Below are 18,223 nucleotides of genomic sequence, written 5' to 3'. Positions count from 1 at the left end.
ACCACATCACTAGCTAATATAGAAACCCTCACTGATTAGTCTGAATCCCCTTGCTGTGTTTTGAACACTACCCATGATAACAACAAGCATTATATCTTTTAAGCTTTCCCTTTTAATTTGTTTCTAACAAACATCCTTGCTTTCTCTTTTAGAAATTAAGTATTACTCTGTGCTCTGTGGATTTTATTTTTTGAATGTATTTCCTTCAAGGATGCAGAAAATGAATATTTTATTGACTATTATAAAAAGGTTGATAACTATTATGCCTTAAATCAGATTCTACACAGCTGTACTATTTAACACAAAATGCTAAATAGAATAATATGTGTCTATATATACATGACAACATATATAAAATAAGAATATAAATAATTAGAAAAAATAATTTACTTAGCAATGGAATATTTCAAAAACTGAGGATTCCACATTGAAAAATAGCTATAAAGCCTGTTAAGATGACAGAACACCCTCAAAGAGAAGCATTTTTAATAAAAGCATTTACACATTCGTCTACTACAGGCAAAATCCTAAATCCGTCATAAATATAGCTGCTATTATTATATGACAGAACAGTGAAAAGCAGATGGACTTTATTTGCAATAATGTAGCTGGGCTGAAGGTATTTTTCCACCTCTCTTCCTGCATTAATAATGACAGGTGGTGGTGGAGATAATTTTAACCAGATTACGATGAGCTGTAGTTCAGATTCAAAGACTTTTTTTCCAGCTTCTCATGCTTGATATACGACTGAACATACTTTTAAATGCAATTCTTCAAAAAGAGCATTTGAAGATTTGTGTGCGTGAGAGCTGATGAGGTGCTTGCCTTTTCTGAAAAGAATTCTTTGAAAAATTAAAAGGACATGTTTCAAAAAAAGATTCCTCTGACTTTCATGTGAAGATACCTATTTTGATATGAAAATGCTTGTAAGTGGAATTTCCAAATAACAGATTCCCTCCTGAAAAAAGGATCACAAACTAGATGAAAACCAAAAAAGAATCCTGTGCTTATTTTAGACCTTGCAAGCTAACAAGGTAGTGTATTAATTGCAAACTGATTGCATGGTAGTGTTTCTTCTTTCTAAGAAGGAAATAAGTATATAATTTTATGTGGTACTTGGTTTACCTTGCAGCTCAGAGAGTTACTTTCAAAGCTAGCTCAGCCCTTGAGGAGAATTTCAGTTTCTTAACTCATATTCTTCAAGTTTCACCTTCTGTGCTATGTGTATTTATGCATATGAATGTATGCAGATATGTGCAAATGGCTGCATATGTTCAAACTTTCTGTAGTTGTTTAGCTGTATGTAGTAGAAAAATAAAGTAGAATACTGCTTAGACTATAGTTTATAATTTAAGTGGGGGAAGAAATTATTTGTGAAAGGGTTAATACACATAACAGCAGCTGAATAAAGATACCTATTAATGAAATATTAAATAGAGAACTTGTGCTTTGTTTGTTATGAAAAGCAAAGTCTGATTTCAAACGTATGAAACTAAAGATACAAACAAAACAAAAAAAAAGACATTGAGTCCAGCCACAGATTTATTTTGAATGACATCTGAATTACGAGGCTGCAATAGTTGAAAAACTGGTAGCTACAGATATCTGATCATTTCAAAAGACTTCATTTGTTTGGGAAAAACAGTATGAAGAACAGTGGTAATTGAGCATGTACCCACACATTGAGTCTGAATAATTGCTGCTTCTGTGAATGTTTGTTTGTTCTGCCTGCTGAGGCTAAAATTTGAAGCACTTTGATTCTGCCATCTGAAGTCCCTCTGCAAAAGTATATATCATTGCAAATACATTAGAGTAATAATATGATACTGCTTGAGTATGTGTTTGAATTCGTTTTTGTCATCAAGGAACTATTCCTGTCCTGAGGGAGAGCTGGTGGAAGATTCCTGGGAGCCCAAAGCTGCAACTAAGGTCATGGGCTCCTCCTTTCTTCTGTTTGAACATAAAGTGACTTTCTTTGCTGACTGTTTTACCCAGCTGAATCCTCACCCATACTTGCAGCAAGCTTACAATCTGTTTAAAAATGCAGTTTAAGCAAGAACAGATCACATGAGTAGTGAGTCCTCTTCACCTCGGCTAGGGTTGTACATAGCCATGACTTTAGCGATTCCTTAGAGGAGTCATGGTAGTGTTTGCCCTTCTCCATGTGAGCTCACTGAGACCACTGGAAAATGATTCAGAAAACAAAAACATTTCTTCCAAACCAATTCCCTGTCACAAAGAGGATCTGCATAAGGCTCAGTTTTCCTTTAAAACACCTTGATGCATTTGAGGTTTGTTCCAGTCCAGTATTTTAACTTGTTCTTGGTATGAAGCGTTTGATAGAACCTTGTAGCATGCTGTTAAGTCTCACTCAAGCACAGTGCTGTTACTCTGCACAGTAACCCTTCTCAGACATGGGCTTTGTTAGTTACTGCTCAAAGTAGCAAGATAATTAGCAATACCAGCAGACAGCTGCTGCTAAAATTGATAAGCTTACCAGGATACATGGTAACTTTAAATTTCAGCCTTGAATCTGTGATACTGTTATCTTGGTTCAACCAAATGGAATAAATCTAACTAATTTAACTAAACCAGTAAATGAAGTTGTGCAGCTACTTTTATTGCAGTTTAAATGAGGCATTTTTCAATTTAGCATAAATTGGAATCTGTTTAAGCTAAACTGAAATAAACTGCTTTTAAACTGAGTTATACATCCACAATGGAGTTTAACTAATTCACTTTATAAAAAAGCTTAAGTTAATAAACAGCAAATCTCTTGTGTGAACAGAACTTTATTCTTCCTGCACAAAACTGATAAAAAGACTGTTAAATAAGGTTTCCCTGCCTTAATAGAAAAGTGTAAAAGGAGACATATTTGACACATGGTAATCAGATCGCATCTGTACTTTGCTGAAATATGCCCAGATAGAAAATAAAGATATGAAATAAAAATTTGGCTTTATTAGAATACAACAGTAAATGTAAACACTAAAAAAATGTGTGAGGAAATATAAATAGATCAATCACAACTCTCTGAAAAGCAAGTGCTTGTATCATTAGGGAGAAGAACAAAATTAACAAAATGTCTTGTTCAGGGCTGGATTCTTCACTGTAATGAAGACAGTGGAACTGTGATGATTTATTTATATTATCTAATGATCTACTTTTTTCTAATACACTGCTAAAATGTGACTTCTTTCATACACAAACCTGAATACAGGCCAATAAAGTTTTTAAGAAAAACATTTAAGATAAACAGTTATTAATCATCAAGCATGTGCTTCAGTTCTATCAAACTCCAGAGTAAAGAAAGACTTAGGCACATAGTTATGGACTTCTTCCAACTGGGACTCTGCACCGCTATTAGCTCTAACTATGTAAGAACAGGCTCTCTGTGTCATAGTGGAGTATAACTGGAAATAGAAATTGCTTTTGACTTCAGAATAACAGAGTACCTTGGAAATATTTTTATTAGAGCAGCCTGAGGCCTCTCAGTGGACAACAGGGGTCTGGAGTAGTATAGGTCTGCTGCAAAAGAAGAGCACGATCTACTTTATGTAGATACTAGGATCATACCTATGGGGAAACTGTATTGAAGATTACTTTAATCAGTCTTTGATATTTTTTATAGATCTGAATTCAATGAACTCTTCCTCAGCAAAAAGCACCCACATTTATGCCAAGCTGCTCAACATGCACTCTCACGTGCCAAAGGCAATGAGGTGAATCTCCTCACTATGACACCAGAAAAGGAAAAAAGAATGAGAAACTCCACAAAAAAATCACGAACACTTCATGTCTGTAGCCATGGAGTGATTCAGACATGATTTATTCATGACTTACATTTATCTTGAATCCTATACTTGAGCAGCCCTGCCCTTGCTGAGCTCTCCAGATCTTCTGGAGCTAAACCACACTGTTTGCACAAGCAAAATAGAGAGAAGAAAGTGATGGACACCTTCTCACCAAGGAGAGAGTCTTCCCTTTAAGAGAAGAGCCTGCCCTTGAAGATATATGCAGCTGGAGATTGCACCAGGAGACTTAAAGGGAGAACTGTGGCTGTATGATGTGATTGTCATAGATTCATAGAATCACAGACTGATTTGGGTTTGAAGGGACCTTAAAAATCATCTACTTGCAATCCCCCTGACATGGGCAGGGACAACTTCCACTAAAGCAAGTTGCTCAGAGCATCATCCAACCTGACCTTGAACACTTCCAGGGTTGGGGTATCTGCAACTTCTCTGGGCAACCTGTTCCAGTGACTTACCACCCTCAGAGTAAAGCAGTTCTTCCTAAGATCTAATCTAAATCTTCCTTCTTTTGGTTTAAATCCATTGCCCCTTGTTCTATCACTACATACCCTTGCAAAAAGTCCCTCTCCAGGCTTCTTGTAGGTCCCCTTTAGGTACTGGAAGGCTGCTAGAAAGTCTCCCAGAGCTTTCTCTTCTCGAGGCTGAATAGCCCCAACTCTCTCAGCTTGTCTTCATAAGAGAGTTGCTCCAGCCCTCTGATCATCTTTGATCCTCCTCTGGACCCTCTCCAACAGCTCCATATTCTTCTTAAGTTGGGGACCCCAGAGCTGAATGCAGTACTCCAGGTGGGGTCTCACGAGAGCAGAGTAGAGGGACAGAATCACCTCCCTCTACCTGCTGGCCACAATTCTTTTGATGCAGCCCAGGATACGGTTGGCTTTCTGGGCTGCCAGTGCACATTGCCAGCTCATGTTGAGCTTCTCATCTACCAGCACTCCCAAGTCCTTTTCCTCAGGGCTGCTCTCAATCCATTCTCTGCCCAGCCTGTATTTGTGCTTGGGATTGCCCCAACCCACGTGCAGGACCTTGCACTTGGCCTTGTTGAACTTCATGAGATTCTCACAGTCCCACCTCTTCAGCCTGTCGAGGTCCCTCTGGATGACATCCCTTCCCTCCAGCATGCTGACCACACCACACAGCTTGGTATCATCAGCAAAGTTGCTGAGGGTGCACTCAATCCCACTGTCCATGTTGCTGACAAAGATGTGAAACAGCACCAGACCCAATACTGACCCCTGAGAAACACCACTCATCACTGGTCTCCACTTGGACATTGAGCCGTTGACCACAACTCTCTGATTGCGACCATCCAGCTAATTCCTTATCCACCGAATGGTCCATCTGTTAGTTCTGTGCCTCTCCAGTTTAGAGACAAGGATGTCGTGTGGGACAGTGTCAAATCATAGAATCATAGAATCATAGAATCGTTAGGGCTGGAAGGGACCTTCAAAGGTCATCTAGTCCAACCCCCCTGCAAGGAACAGGGATATCTCCAACTAGATCAGGTTGCTCAGGGCCTCGTCCAACCAGGCCTTGAACGTCTCCAGGGATGGAGCATCCACCACCTCTCTGGGCAACCTGTTCCAGTGTTCTACCACTCTCATGGTAAAAAATTTTTTCCTAATATCCAATCTGAATCTACCTCCCTCTATTTTAAAACCATTACCCCTTGTCCTATCACAACTGGCCCTCCTGAACAGCCTCTCCCCATCTTTCTTGTAGGCCCCCTTGAGGTACTGGAAGACCGCTATAAGGTCACCCCGGAGCCTCCTCTTCTCCAGGCTGAACAGCCCCAACTCTTTCAGCCTGTCCTCATAGGAAAGGTGCTCCAGCCCTCTTATCATCTTCGTGGCCCTCCTCTGGACCCTCTCCAACTGATCCATGTCCTTCTTATGTTGGGGGCTCCAGAACTGGACGCAGTACTCCAGGTGAGGTCTCACGAGGGCAGAGTAGAGGGGAAGAATCACCTCTCTCGACCTGCTGGCCACGCTTCTCTTGATGCAGCCCAGGATGCGGTTGGCCTTCTGGGCCTCAAGAGCACATTGCCGGCTCATATTGAGCTTTTCGTCCACCAGTACTCCCAAGTCCTTCTCCTCAGGGCTGCTCTCGATCCATTCTCCGCCCAGTCTGTATTTGTGCCTGGGATTGCCATGACCCAGATGTAGGACCTTGCATTTGGCCTGGTTGAACTTCATGAGGTTGGCACGGGCCCACCTCTCCAGCCTGTCGAGGTCCCTCTGGATGGCATCCCTCCCTTCCAGCGTGTCGACGGCACCACACAGCTTGGTGTCATCAGCGAACTTGCTGAGGGTGCACTCCATGCCACTGTCCACGTCACCGACAAAGATGTTGAAGAGGGCCGGGCCCAACACGGACCCCTGAGGGATGCCACTCGTGACCGGTCTCCACATGGACATCGAGCCGTTGACCACTACTCTCTGAGTGCGGCCGTTGAGCCAATTCCTTATCCACCGAGTGGTCCATCCATCAAACCCATGCCTCTCTAGTTTAGAGAGAAGAATGTCGTGCGGGACAGTGTCAAAAGCTTTGCACAAGTCCAGGTAGATGATATCCGTTGGTCGACCCTTGTCCACCGATGCTGTCACCCCATCATAAAAGGCCACCAAGTTGGTCAGGCACGATCTGCCTTTGGTGAAGCCATGCTGGCTGTCACCCACCACCTCCTTGCTCTCCATGTGCCTTAGCATGGTTCCCAGGAGAATCTGCTCCATGACCTTGCCAGGCACAGAGGTGAGGCTGACCGGCCTGTAATTGCCCGGGTCCTCCTTGTTCCCCTTTTTAAATATGGGGGTTATGTTCCCTCTCTTCCAGTCATCGGGGACCTCGCCAGACCGCCACGACTTCTCAAATACAATGGCCAGTGGCTTGGCAACTTCATCTGCCAGTTCCTTCAGGACCCGCGGATGGATCTCATCAAGTCCCATGGACTTGTGCACCTTCAAGTTCCTCAGATGTTCCCGAACCTGCTCTTCAAGTACAGTGGGCGGTGGTGCATCCTCACAGTCCCTGCTAGTTCTTTCCACAGCTTGGGTGGTAAGACAAGAGGCTTTATCAGTGAAGACTGAGGCAAAAAAGTCATTGAGTAACTCAGCCTTCTCTATGTCCTGGGTAACCAGAGCACCAGTATCCTTCCGGAGGGGGCCTACATTCTCCTTGGACTTCCTTTTGTCCCCTACATACCTATAGAAGCATTTCTTATTGCTTTTTATATCCCTTGCCAAATTCAATTCCTTCAGGGCTTTAGCCTTCCTCACCTGATCCTTGGTCACTCGTACAGCTTCTCTGTATTCCTCCCAGGCTATCTGTCTCCGCTTCCACCCTCTATAGGCTAACCTCTTCATTTTCAGTTGGTCCAGGAGCTCCTTGCTCATCCACGCAGGCCTCCTGGTCTTTTTGCCCGACTTGTTCTTCATTGGGATGCACCTCTGCTGAGCTTGGAGGAGGTGCTCCTTGAATGTGGACCAACTTTCCTGGGCCCCTTGTCCCTCCAGGGCCGCCTCCCACGGCACTTTGCCCATCAGGTCCTTGAAGAGGCCGAAGTCCGCCTTCTTGAAGTCTAGGGCACAGAGCTTGCTGTATAGTTTCCTTGCTGCCCCGTGGATCTTGAACTCCACCGTCTCGTGGTCACTGCAGCCAAGGCTGTCCTTAAGTTTCACATCGCCCACCAGTCCCTCCCTGTTGGTGAGCACAAGGTTGAGCATGGCACCCCTCCTTGTCGGCAAGTCCAAGTAGATGACATGAATTGCTCTTCCCTTATGCAGTAGTGCTGTAACCCCATCACAAAAGGCCACCAAATTAGCCAGGAAGGATTTGCCCTTAGTGAAGCCATGTTGGCTGTCACCAATCACCTTGTTTTTTTCTTTGTGCCTTAGTATATTCGCCAGGAGGATCTGCTCCATGATCTGGCTGGGCACAGACGTGAGACTGACTCGCCTGTAGTTCTCTGGGTTTTCGTTTTTTCCCTTTTTAAAGATGGGGGGCTATGTGTCCTCTTCTCCAGTCATTGGGAACTTTGCCACACTGCCAGGACTTCTCAAATATAATGGATAGCGGCTTAGAAATTTCATCTGTCAGTTCCCTCAGGATCCACGGCTGCACCTCATCAGCTCCTTGTGCACCTTCAGGTTCTTTAGATGGTCTTGAACCTGATCTTCTCCTACAGTGGGCGGTTCTTCTTTCTCCCAGTCGCTGTCTTTGCCTTCTGTGACTTGGGCTGTGCAGCTGGAGCTCTTGCCAGTGAAGACTGAGACAAAGAAGTCATTGAATACCTCAACCTTCTCCATACCCTGGGTAACAGTTCTCCTGTTGCTTTCCAGAGAGAGCCCACGTTTTTCCTAGTCCTCCATTTATTACTGAGGTACTTATAAAAGCTTTTCTTGTTACCCTTGATGTCTGTGGCGAAATTTAATTTTGATAGAGCTTTAGCTTTCCTAATCTGACTCCTGTCCCCCTTCCACACTCTGTAGGCTTCCTTTTTGAGTTTGAGTTTGTCCAGGAGCTCCTTGTTCACGCATGAAGGCCTCCTGGCATTTCTGCCTACTTCCTCTTTGTTGGAATGTGCCACTTCAGAGCTTGGAGGAGATGATCTTTGATTATTAACCAGCTTTCTTGGGTCCCTCTTCTCTACTGAGCACACCCCCAGACTGTCACTTGTCTCTGCCCTCCCTTTAATCCTGACCTATAAGCTCTTGGTCGGTTCCTCATTCATCCCCAGACAGAGCTCCATGCACTCCAGCTGGTCCTCAACATAGAGGGTGACAGCTCCTCCTTGTCTCCCCTGCCTGTCCGTCCTAAAGTTCCTGTACCTTTCCATTCCAACACTCCAGTCATAGGAGCCATCCCACCATGTCTCCATGATGGCAATAAGATCATAGCCCTGCAGGCGTGCGCACACATCTAACTCCCCTTGTTTATTCCCCATGCTAGGTGTGTTTGCAGAGAGACATTTGAGCTGGGCCCCCAATGAAGCTGAGTTACTGGCTGGAGTGACTGGAAGTCAGGTGCTCTCAGCTAGTCATGGGCAAGCCTGATATTATCCCCCTCCCCCTTCAAGTCTAATTTAAAGCCCTGTCAATCAGCCCCACTAGCTCATGAGCAAAGACCCTGTTCCTGCTTTGAGAAAGGTGAATCCCACCTGGTACCAGCAAGCCTAGTGCCGTGTAGGCCATTCCATTATCAAAAAAACCAAAATCGTGGTGGTGACACCAGCCACGGAGACATGTATTAATAGACTGGGCACATCTGTTTCTTCCAGTGTCGCTGCCTGCAACTGGAAGAAGAGAGGAAAAATAAGTCCTGTAACACTGCATCAGACAATACAGAGAAACAAGTCTGAGGCCATAGGTAAGATCACAAAGAAATTTTGATTGATTAGTCATGAGGAAAAAGAAAAAAGGTCAAGATCCATCTTAAGTAGGTACTGTGTTTCCATAGCAGAAGGCTGATGTGGAACCTCTAACTCTTCTTAAACTGTGTGTTTCATTCAGGATAAAATGTTGCCAGAATTCAGTTATTTAAAAATAAATAAGCAGCAGCTTGAATGCAGATAAAGGTATCCAACTCAATTAGGAAGGAATTTTTTTTTTTTTTTTTTTCAAAATCTGAAAGCAGGCATTATCCTCCTTCGACAGAAAAACACAGCTGTGCAGAGCTGAGATACTAATGCATTCTGCATTCAGCAGATTGTAGAGAAAACAAGCATTCTTATTTTGGATACAATTCAAACTTTTGGCAGTGTCTTCCAGCTTCTGAGGTCATTTACATCACTTCATTACAATGCACACACATTGTTCATACCTTGTTACATGCCGATTGACTAGAAGTAAGTATTTGCATATTATTACTCCACAGCTTATTGAGAGGCATTTCATTTCAGAATTTTAAATATTTAGTGACCAGGTGTTTAACTGCCAAATACAAATTATCATGTCTGTTTCCTATGAGGAAACAATCCAACCAATCCAGTAAGACATTCTCAGTACCCAACCAGTGAAGTATGTAAAAAAAAAAATGTAGTGAGCTAAATTTTCTTCTCATTTAAAACACCAGAAATGTGCAATTATTCCTCTGAAGCAAAAAATACACCACAAGATATATTTGATTTTAATTAAAATTAGAATGTGGGCTCTAGTGTATCAGTATGTTAGTGATATTTTATGTTAAAACACAAATGCAATGGATGGAATCATTGGCCATGGGAGGAATAAAGAAAACAAAAGAGAAAACATACTTTAAGCTTTTTGCCCATTGCTGTTTTCATGTTTTTCCAGTTACTCACATTTCATATTTGTTCTGCTTTGTTTTCAGTGGTTTTGGTTTGGGTTGTTTTTTTTGTTTAGTCGATGGCTGAATGTTAGACTCTTTAACATGTACCTAAATGAAAGTAACTTGGTTTTCAAAGTCATAAAGCATCTCGTGCTTTTCTTGATTCAGTAGCTTTCATTATTTGACCATGGAGTGATTATTAAGGTGAATGTAATGGGATCATAAAAAAGACAGATGCAGCCCTGGGTTATGTCAGGTAAAGAATTTCCACTAGAAACGAGGAGGTATTGAAGCTATTTTAGAAGGCATGGCTGAATCTTCATACAAAATACAGGATATAGTCCCAGTGTTTGAATCAAAGAACTAAGTATTCAAAAGGAACAGATGTAAACAGAAGCTATTGGGATGATCAGTTTAGAGAGCTTGCAAGAACTGACTAAAAGAGTTCAACTTATTCAGCTGAGTACAGAAAAAACTGTAAGAAAGAGGGCAAGAGGAGAGTGTTCTTTTCCTGGTATCTCTTCTTGTCTCTGTGAATTAGTGTATTAGAGAATTCCTGAGCTGTGGAAAGCTGTTCCATCCTTATGACTTTATGTGTACTGTGACTAGTATCATAATCTTGTGTCTGACGTAAGTGGCCTGAAGTGTGTACACGGTATTCGAGATTTCCATGATTTTGTATTTATATAGTGACATAATTATGTTTTTCGTTTTGTCCGCTTTTGTTTAGTTTCCTATTTTATTAAAAAATAATTCAAATTTTCTATTTGTCTTTTTATTGTTATTGGTGTTTTCAAATCTGTAATCATTCCAAAATCTCTTTCCTGGCTGGTAATACCTAATTGAGAATCCATCAATGAATTTGTAGAATTAGAGATTTTTTTTCCTTGTGTGCTTTGCTTTCCATTACTTGGCACTGAATTTCATTCACACATTATTTATCCAGAGAGTTAACTGGTCCTGGTCCTGGTCTGCAAGCTACATCTATATTACAAGACCTAAAAGGATTCAGGGAGGGACTGGCTCACTGACTCAAGTCTATACCCTTGCATTGTTTAGGCAGATCCCTGACATATTTTTTGTCCTGCGCCAGCCAATGGCATTGGTTGGCCCAGGACAAACGATGTCTAGACAATTGACAAACACCATTTGGAAAAGAGAGTGATCAAGAGGCTTTTTAAATGCATCTGTAGGATAGGATATATGTAGTAAGTAAGTTTAGCAACATGTGCACAAGCTACACACTTTCAGCTGTCCTCTGGGCCACAGAGCAGGCCCTGGTCTTTTTGATTTACTGCTATACACTTTGTCATAGCAAACAGGACTGCGAGAGACCCACCAAATGAAGATGAATTTTGCACATGAAACTCTTGACAGATTCTTGTGTGTGTAGCCTAGTCTTAAATGTCCAATATTTTTACAATCATTCGAATTGAGTTTTCAGATCATGACTCCATAGCTTAGCTTTACAATTAAAAGAGATTTTATGATATTGAAGGAAAATCTGCTTTTTCTTCTTAAAACTGCTACTTTTGTCCTATTCTCTTGTAGAAGTAACAGATCATAGAATCAGAATCATAGAATCATAGAATCATAGAATGGTTAGGGTTGGAAGGGACCTCAAAGATCATCTAGTTCCAACCCCCCTGCCATGGGCAGGGAAACCCTCCACTACACCAGGTTGCCCAAAGCCTCGTCCAAGCTGGCCTTGAACACTTCCAGGGATGGGGCATCTACAACTTCTCTGGGCAACCTGTTCCAGTGCCTCACCACCCTCTGAGTGAAAAATTTCTTCCTTATGTCTAATCGAAATCTGCCCTCTTTCAATTTAAATCCATTGCCCCTTGTCCTGTCACTACACGCCCTTGTCCCTCTCCAGCTTTCCTGTAGGCCCCCCTTAAAGTACTGGAAAGCTGCTATAAGATCACCCCGGAGCCTTCTCTTCTCCAGGCTGAACAGCACCAACTCTCTCAGCCTGTCTTCATAGCAGAGGTGTTCCAGCCCTTGGATCATCTTTGTGGCCCTCCTCTGGACCCGCTCCAGCAGCTCCATGTCCTTCTTGTGTTGGGGACTCCAGAGCTTGCCTCCCCTCTGATTTGCCTTTAAGTTGCCAAGAATCTTGAACTGTTTCCTCAGAATTTCATGACTGTAGCCCTTTGTCTCTGCTTTTCTACAGGCATCTTTGCCTGCCCTGAACTTTTTTGGGGACAAGTGCCCAGAACAACTGTTTGAAATGCTCCAGTTGAGTCTCTGCCAGTGCTGGGATGAGAAAAAGATTGCCTCACATGTCTTGCAGAAGATAATGCTCTTTTGCTTCTTGATATGGTATTTGCTACTTCTACTGCTGTGTGAGAAAAAACTTATCTGTTGGCCTCATGATTCTGAGACATTCACCAAAAGTAACATTCGTTTTCTTTGCTTCCTTTAAATCTCCCAGCCATTTTAAAGAGAAGCGTCCTGCTAAACTCTAGATGTCAAAACAACTGTTATACGTAATTAATTACTTAGGTCAGTGCTTCCTCTGGTTCTGTCTACCTGTCCTTCCTGAGTTAGCTGCAACTGTTGGCATTAGTCATTCCAATCAGTGTCCTGCTGATTCTCAATTATCGTACGTTTGACCACATAATAGAATTTCCAGTTCACCTGCATGTTTCCTGTACCTCTAACCTCACCATACAGATATCCACCAGTGAATTCCTTACTATCCAAGCCTGTGATGAATAATGTAATCTCACCACTACCACAACTACCATAACTTCAGCATTCCAACCGGCAGCCAGTGTTTATACTTACCTATAGGCTTTCGTCACTGGCCACCACTACCGGTTTTTGTTAAAAGTTGCAAGGTAGTGTGATATTCTCAAGGTGAAGATATTCTTCCTCTTTTTCATGACATGACCTCTCTCCCTCCTTACCAGTTCATTGAACTGTATCCCAGCATCAGAGCAGCCAAAGTATTCTTGTCAGCATCGTTGCACAATTAGGTATTCATCTCCACATTTCACTTTCTCCTCACTGCATGTCTTCTCTTCTTATTCTTTCCTAGCAAGTAAGGAGAGACCAAAATCTCAGAAAATGTAGCCAGCATTGTGAATTAAATCATCAGATCTTCAGGTCCCCATTTGTTAATCTTGGTATAGCCTTTTGTAAAAAGTAATATACAGAGAATAAACGTAACCTACATGAAGTCAAGTAAATGCATAGGACTGACAGGAAGCCAATCCAGCCCTCCCCTCTCCCATATGAGAAAGATTGTACCAGTGATACTTAGGAAATTTATATGCTTTCCCTAACCTGAAAATGTTTTTCTTCAGGAATATTCCATTACAAAAGCCCTTCAGAAGATGTACAGAGACAAAACAGTTACCCACTGTATTTCTATGTTTGCAGTATAGCTGATTCCTACCAATCATCTCCAAGATTTCTCGGTGCCAAGACTATAATTTATTTTAAGCAGTCTGGACAATCTTAATCAGATGCCTATATTTCATTACAATGTATAGGCATGCCTTCTTTATTCATGGACTTTGAAAGAGAATGATTGATGAATGGAGGTTCTTAATCAGAGGTAATGATTAAAACTTCAGCTTTTAATACTTACTCTAGATTATGGACTCATTTCTTTTACTATTTTAACTTAAAGCACTGCAGTCATAAATGTTTCATCAGACAAGTTTAGAGGATCTTCAGACTAGCAAAGTATACTTTTAGGTCTGACGACAGCTAAAAGTTTGAAGAATCTCTGAAGTGCTGAGGGCTGTTTTATGTGCCTTTTCATAGAATCATAGAATCATAGAATCGTCTGGTTGGAAGAAACCTTCAAGATCATCGAGTCCAACCATTCACCCTGCACTGTCAGGGTCCCTAAACCATGTTGCTCAACACCAAATCCACACGGTTTTTAAACACCTCCAGGGACGGGGACTCCACCACCTCCCTGGGCAGCCTGTTCCAATACTTCACAACCCTCTCTGTAAAGAAATTCTTCCTGATATCTAACCTAAATTTCCCCTGGTGTAACTTGAGACTATTCCCTCTCGTCCTGTCATTCATAACGTGGGAGAAGAGACCAACTCCCATCTCCCTACAACTTCCTTTCAGTAAATTGTAGAGAGCAATAAGGTCCCCCCTGAACCTCCTCCAGACTAAACAGCCCAGCTCCTTCAGCCGCTCCTCATAGGACAAGTTCTCTAAACCCTTCACTAGTTTCGTTGCTCTTCTCTGAACCTGCTCCAGCACCTCAGTGTCCTTCTTGAAGTGAGGGGCCCAAAACTGGACACAATACTCCAGGTGTGGCCTCACCAGTGCTGAGTATAGGGGGACAATCACTTCCCTGCTCCTGCTGGCCACACTGTTTCTGATACATGCCAGGATTCTGTTGGCTTTCTTGGCTGCTTGGGCAGACTGCTGGCTCATGTTCAGTCAGCTGTTGAGCATCACCCCCAGGTCCTTCTCTGCTGTTCAGCTTTTCAGCCACACTTCCCCAAGCCTGTAACGCTGCAGGGGGTCGTTGTGGCCCAAGTGCAGGACCCGGCACTTGGTCTTGTTGAATTTCATACAGTTGGCCTCGGCCCATCGATCCAGTCTCTCCAGGTCCCTCTGTAGAGTCTCCCGACCCTCAGGCAGATCAACACTATCTCCCAATTTAGTGTCATCTGCAAACTTGCTGAGGGTGCACTCGATCCCCTCATCCAGATCGTTGATAAAGATGTTCAAGAGAACAGGCCCCAACACTGAGCCCTGCAGAACACCACTGGTGACCGGCCGCCAGCTGGATTTAACTCCATTCACCACCACTCTCTGGGCCCGGCCGTCCAGCCAGTTTTTGATCCAGTGAAACATACATCCACGCAAGCCACAGGGAGCCAGCTTCTACAGAAGAATGTTATGGGAAACAGTGTCAAAGGCTTCACAATCACGATGTCTTTTGTGTCAAAAGGCTTTTGCATCACAATGTCTTATTTTGGCTCCTTTTTTCAGCTAAATAAAAAGCACATTTTAATCTCGAAGACTTCTAGACATAAGAAGGACATGAACCTGTTTCAGTGAGTCCAGAGGAGGGCCACGAAGATGATCTGAGGGCTGGAGCACCTCTGCTATACAGACAGACTGAGAGAGCTGGAGTTCAGCCTGAAGAGAAGGCTCTGGGGAGACATTCTAGCAGCCTTCCAGTACTTAAAGGGGGCCTACAGGAAAGCTGGAGAGGGGCTTTTTGCAAGGGCATGTAGTGATAGGACAAGGGGCAATGGCTTTAAACCGAAAGAGGGTAGGTTTAGTCTAGATCTAGGAAGGAATTCTTCCCTCTGAGGGTGGTGAGGCACTGGAAGAGGTTTCCCAGAGAAGTTGTGGATGCCTCATCCCTGGAGGTGTTCAAGGCCAGCGTGGATAGAGCTTTGAGCTATCTGATCTAGGGGAAGGTGTCCCTGCCCATGGCAGTGGGTCTTAGAACTAGATGATAACTTTAAGATCCATTTCAACCCAAACCATTCTATGATCTACGATTCTATGATTTTCTTTCCTTTTGTCTGAATCATTGAGGTAAAGTAGAGAGGAGAGTGTGTGCAATATAGGAGTCACAGAATCATAGAATCATAGAATGGTTAGGGTTGGAAGGGACCTCAAAGATCATCTAGTTCCAACCCCCCTACCATGGGCAGAGAAATCCTCCACTACACCAGGTTGCCCAAAGCCTCATCCAACCTGGCCTTGAACACTTCCAGGGGTGGGGCATCCACAACTTCTCTAGGCAACCTGTTCCAGTGCCTCACCACCCTCAATGTAAAAAATTTCTTCCTTATATCTAATCTAAATCTCCCCTATTGCAGTTTGAATCCATTGCCCCTTGTCCTATCACTGATGAGTTCTTTGCAGAATAGGCAACCCCTCTATGAATTGTAGCCTAGTAAGTATGACCACTAATCATAGAATCATAGAATGGTTAGGGCTGGAAGGGACCTTCAAAGGTCATCTAGTCCAACCCCCTTGCAAGGAACAGGGATATCTCCAACTAGATCAGGTTGGTCAGGGCCTTGTCCAACCTGGCCTTGAACATCTCCAGGGATGGAGCATCCACCACCTCTCTGGGCAACCTGTTCCAGTGTTCTACAACTCTCATGGTAAAAAATTATTTCCTAATATCCAACCTGAATCTACATCCCTCTATTTTAAAACCATTACCCCTTGTCCTATCACAACTGGCCCTCCTGAACAGCCTCTCCCCATCTTTCCTGTAGGCCCCCTTGAGGTACTGGAAGACCGCTATAAGGTCACCCCGGAGCCTCCTCTTCTCCAGGCTGAACGGCCCCAACTCTTTCAGCCTGTCCTCATAGGAAAGGTGCTCCAGCCCTCTTATCATCTTCGTGGCCCTCCTCTGGACCTTCTCCAACTGGTCCATGTCCTTCTTATGTTGGGGGCTCCAGAACTGGACGCAGTACTCCAGGTGAGGTCTCACGAGGGCAGAGTAGAGGGGAAGAATCACCTCTCTCGACCTGCTGGCCACGCTCCTCTTGATGCAGCCCAGGATGCGGTTGGCCTTCTGGGCCGCAAGAGCACATTGCCGGCTCATATTGAGCTTCTCGTCCACCAGTACTCCCAAGTCCTTCTCCTCAGGGCTGTTCTCGATCCATTCTCCGCCCAGTCTGTATTTGTTCCTGGATGTTTCCAAAATGTTCTCCTGTATCTTCCAAACATAAGTGAGGAGATATTTTGTTATCATGAAAATTATTTTTCTACAGTGTTTAGATCTTTCTTTTCTCACTGCGTTCAGTTCTGGTGTCCCCGCCATAAGAGAGACATGGATCTGTTGGAGCATGTTCAGAGGAGGGCCACAAAGATGATCCAGGGACTGGAGTACCTCTGCTACGAGGACAGGTTGCGGGAGCTGGGATTGTTCAGCCTTGAAAAGAGAAGACTTTGGGGGAACCTAATAGCTGCCTTCCAATACCTGAAGGGAACCTACAGGGAGGGACTTTTTACAAGAGTGTCCACTGATTGGACAAGGGGAAATGGGTTTAAGTTGAAGGAGAACAGATTTCAGTTAGATCTTAGGAAGAAATTCTTCAGTATGAGAGTGGTGAGACTTTGGAATAAATTGCCCAGAGCAGTTGTGGATGCCCCCTCCCTGAAGGTGTTCAAGGCCAGGTTGAACGGAGCCTTGAGTAGTCTGATCTGGTTGAGAGGTGTCCCTGCCCATGACAGGGAGGTTGGATTACATGATCTCTGAGGTCCCTTCCAGCCTATGCCATTCTATGATTCTATGATTTTTTATCTGATTTTGCACTTCTTGAGAAAATATGTATGTTTAAATCTTCATCTGCTGAAAAGTAGTAATCTGGTTTTATAACACAGGTGCTAGCAAAGAACATTTCTTTAAGGTAGGAATGCCAGTTGTTTCTTGTTAGCTTATTTATAGCTGTGTCTTCTACTATCAGTATTGCTTTTAGAACTTCCAGTGTTCTATGTTTTTACATACTCCAGTTCCAAACCAAAAGATTTCAATACATTATTTTTTTTTTAATTTAAAACAAATTTAAAAAATCTTCTGACGTCTTATGCTTTGATTAACAGCAAAACAAATCTAAAACTGTCAAGTTATAAGCAATTAAAAAATAAGATGAGCTTGATAAAGGATCCACAAGAAAGACTGTAAAGCCATTGAACACTAAGCTGCTATAACTTAATATATATTGAGAATTATTATTTCCAACATTTTTCCTGAGTTTCCTGTAGAAAACAATTGCTCTTATACATTTTACTTACCTAATTTTCTTTATTTTTTAAATGCACAGTACTACAATCTAAAAATAGATGTTACTGGATTCATCTTCATGCTTCCTGTTTTCCATACATTTAGAAATTTGTCATGCGTGTATTGCCACACACACTATACACAGATGGATAGAGCAGCTCTGCCTCACTGGCTGAAGGCAGTTTGTTTGAACTTCCGTAAAGTTTTCTGCCTCTTCCATGACAAGTCATTCAGAATGGTCTTTTTTAAAAAGCTGCCTTTTCATGAGAAAGCTTGAAGTAAGTCCTGTGCATATTTTCACTAAAACTTACATCTCACATCTTACCTTTTAAACTTCAAACTCCAGATTCCCAGCATTCATTAGCCTCACAGGGGA

At 43.0% G+C, this 18,223-nt stretch overlaps 1 protein-coding gene across 1 annotated transcript in view; it reads left to right on the top strand.

Moving 5' to 3' along the window:
• Positions 1–18,223, top strand: part of NKAIN2 (sodium/potassium transporting ATPase interacting 2) — a 577,016-nt gene that overhangs the window by 374,193 nt on the left and 184,600 nt on the right. The window lies entirely within an intron of this gene.

The sequence above is a fragment of the Tauraco erythrolophus genome, chromosome 2 (genome assembly GCF_009769465.1).
Source record: "Tauraco erythrolophus isolate bTauEry1 chromosome 2, bTauEry1.pri, whole genome shotgun sequence".
NCBI lineage: Eukaryota > Metazoa > Chordata > Aves > Musophagiformes > Musophagidae > Tauraco > Tauraco erythrolophus.
Note: the sequence above shows the minus strand (reverse complement) of the source record. Positions and strands in the feature narration are given on the sequence as shown.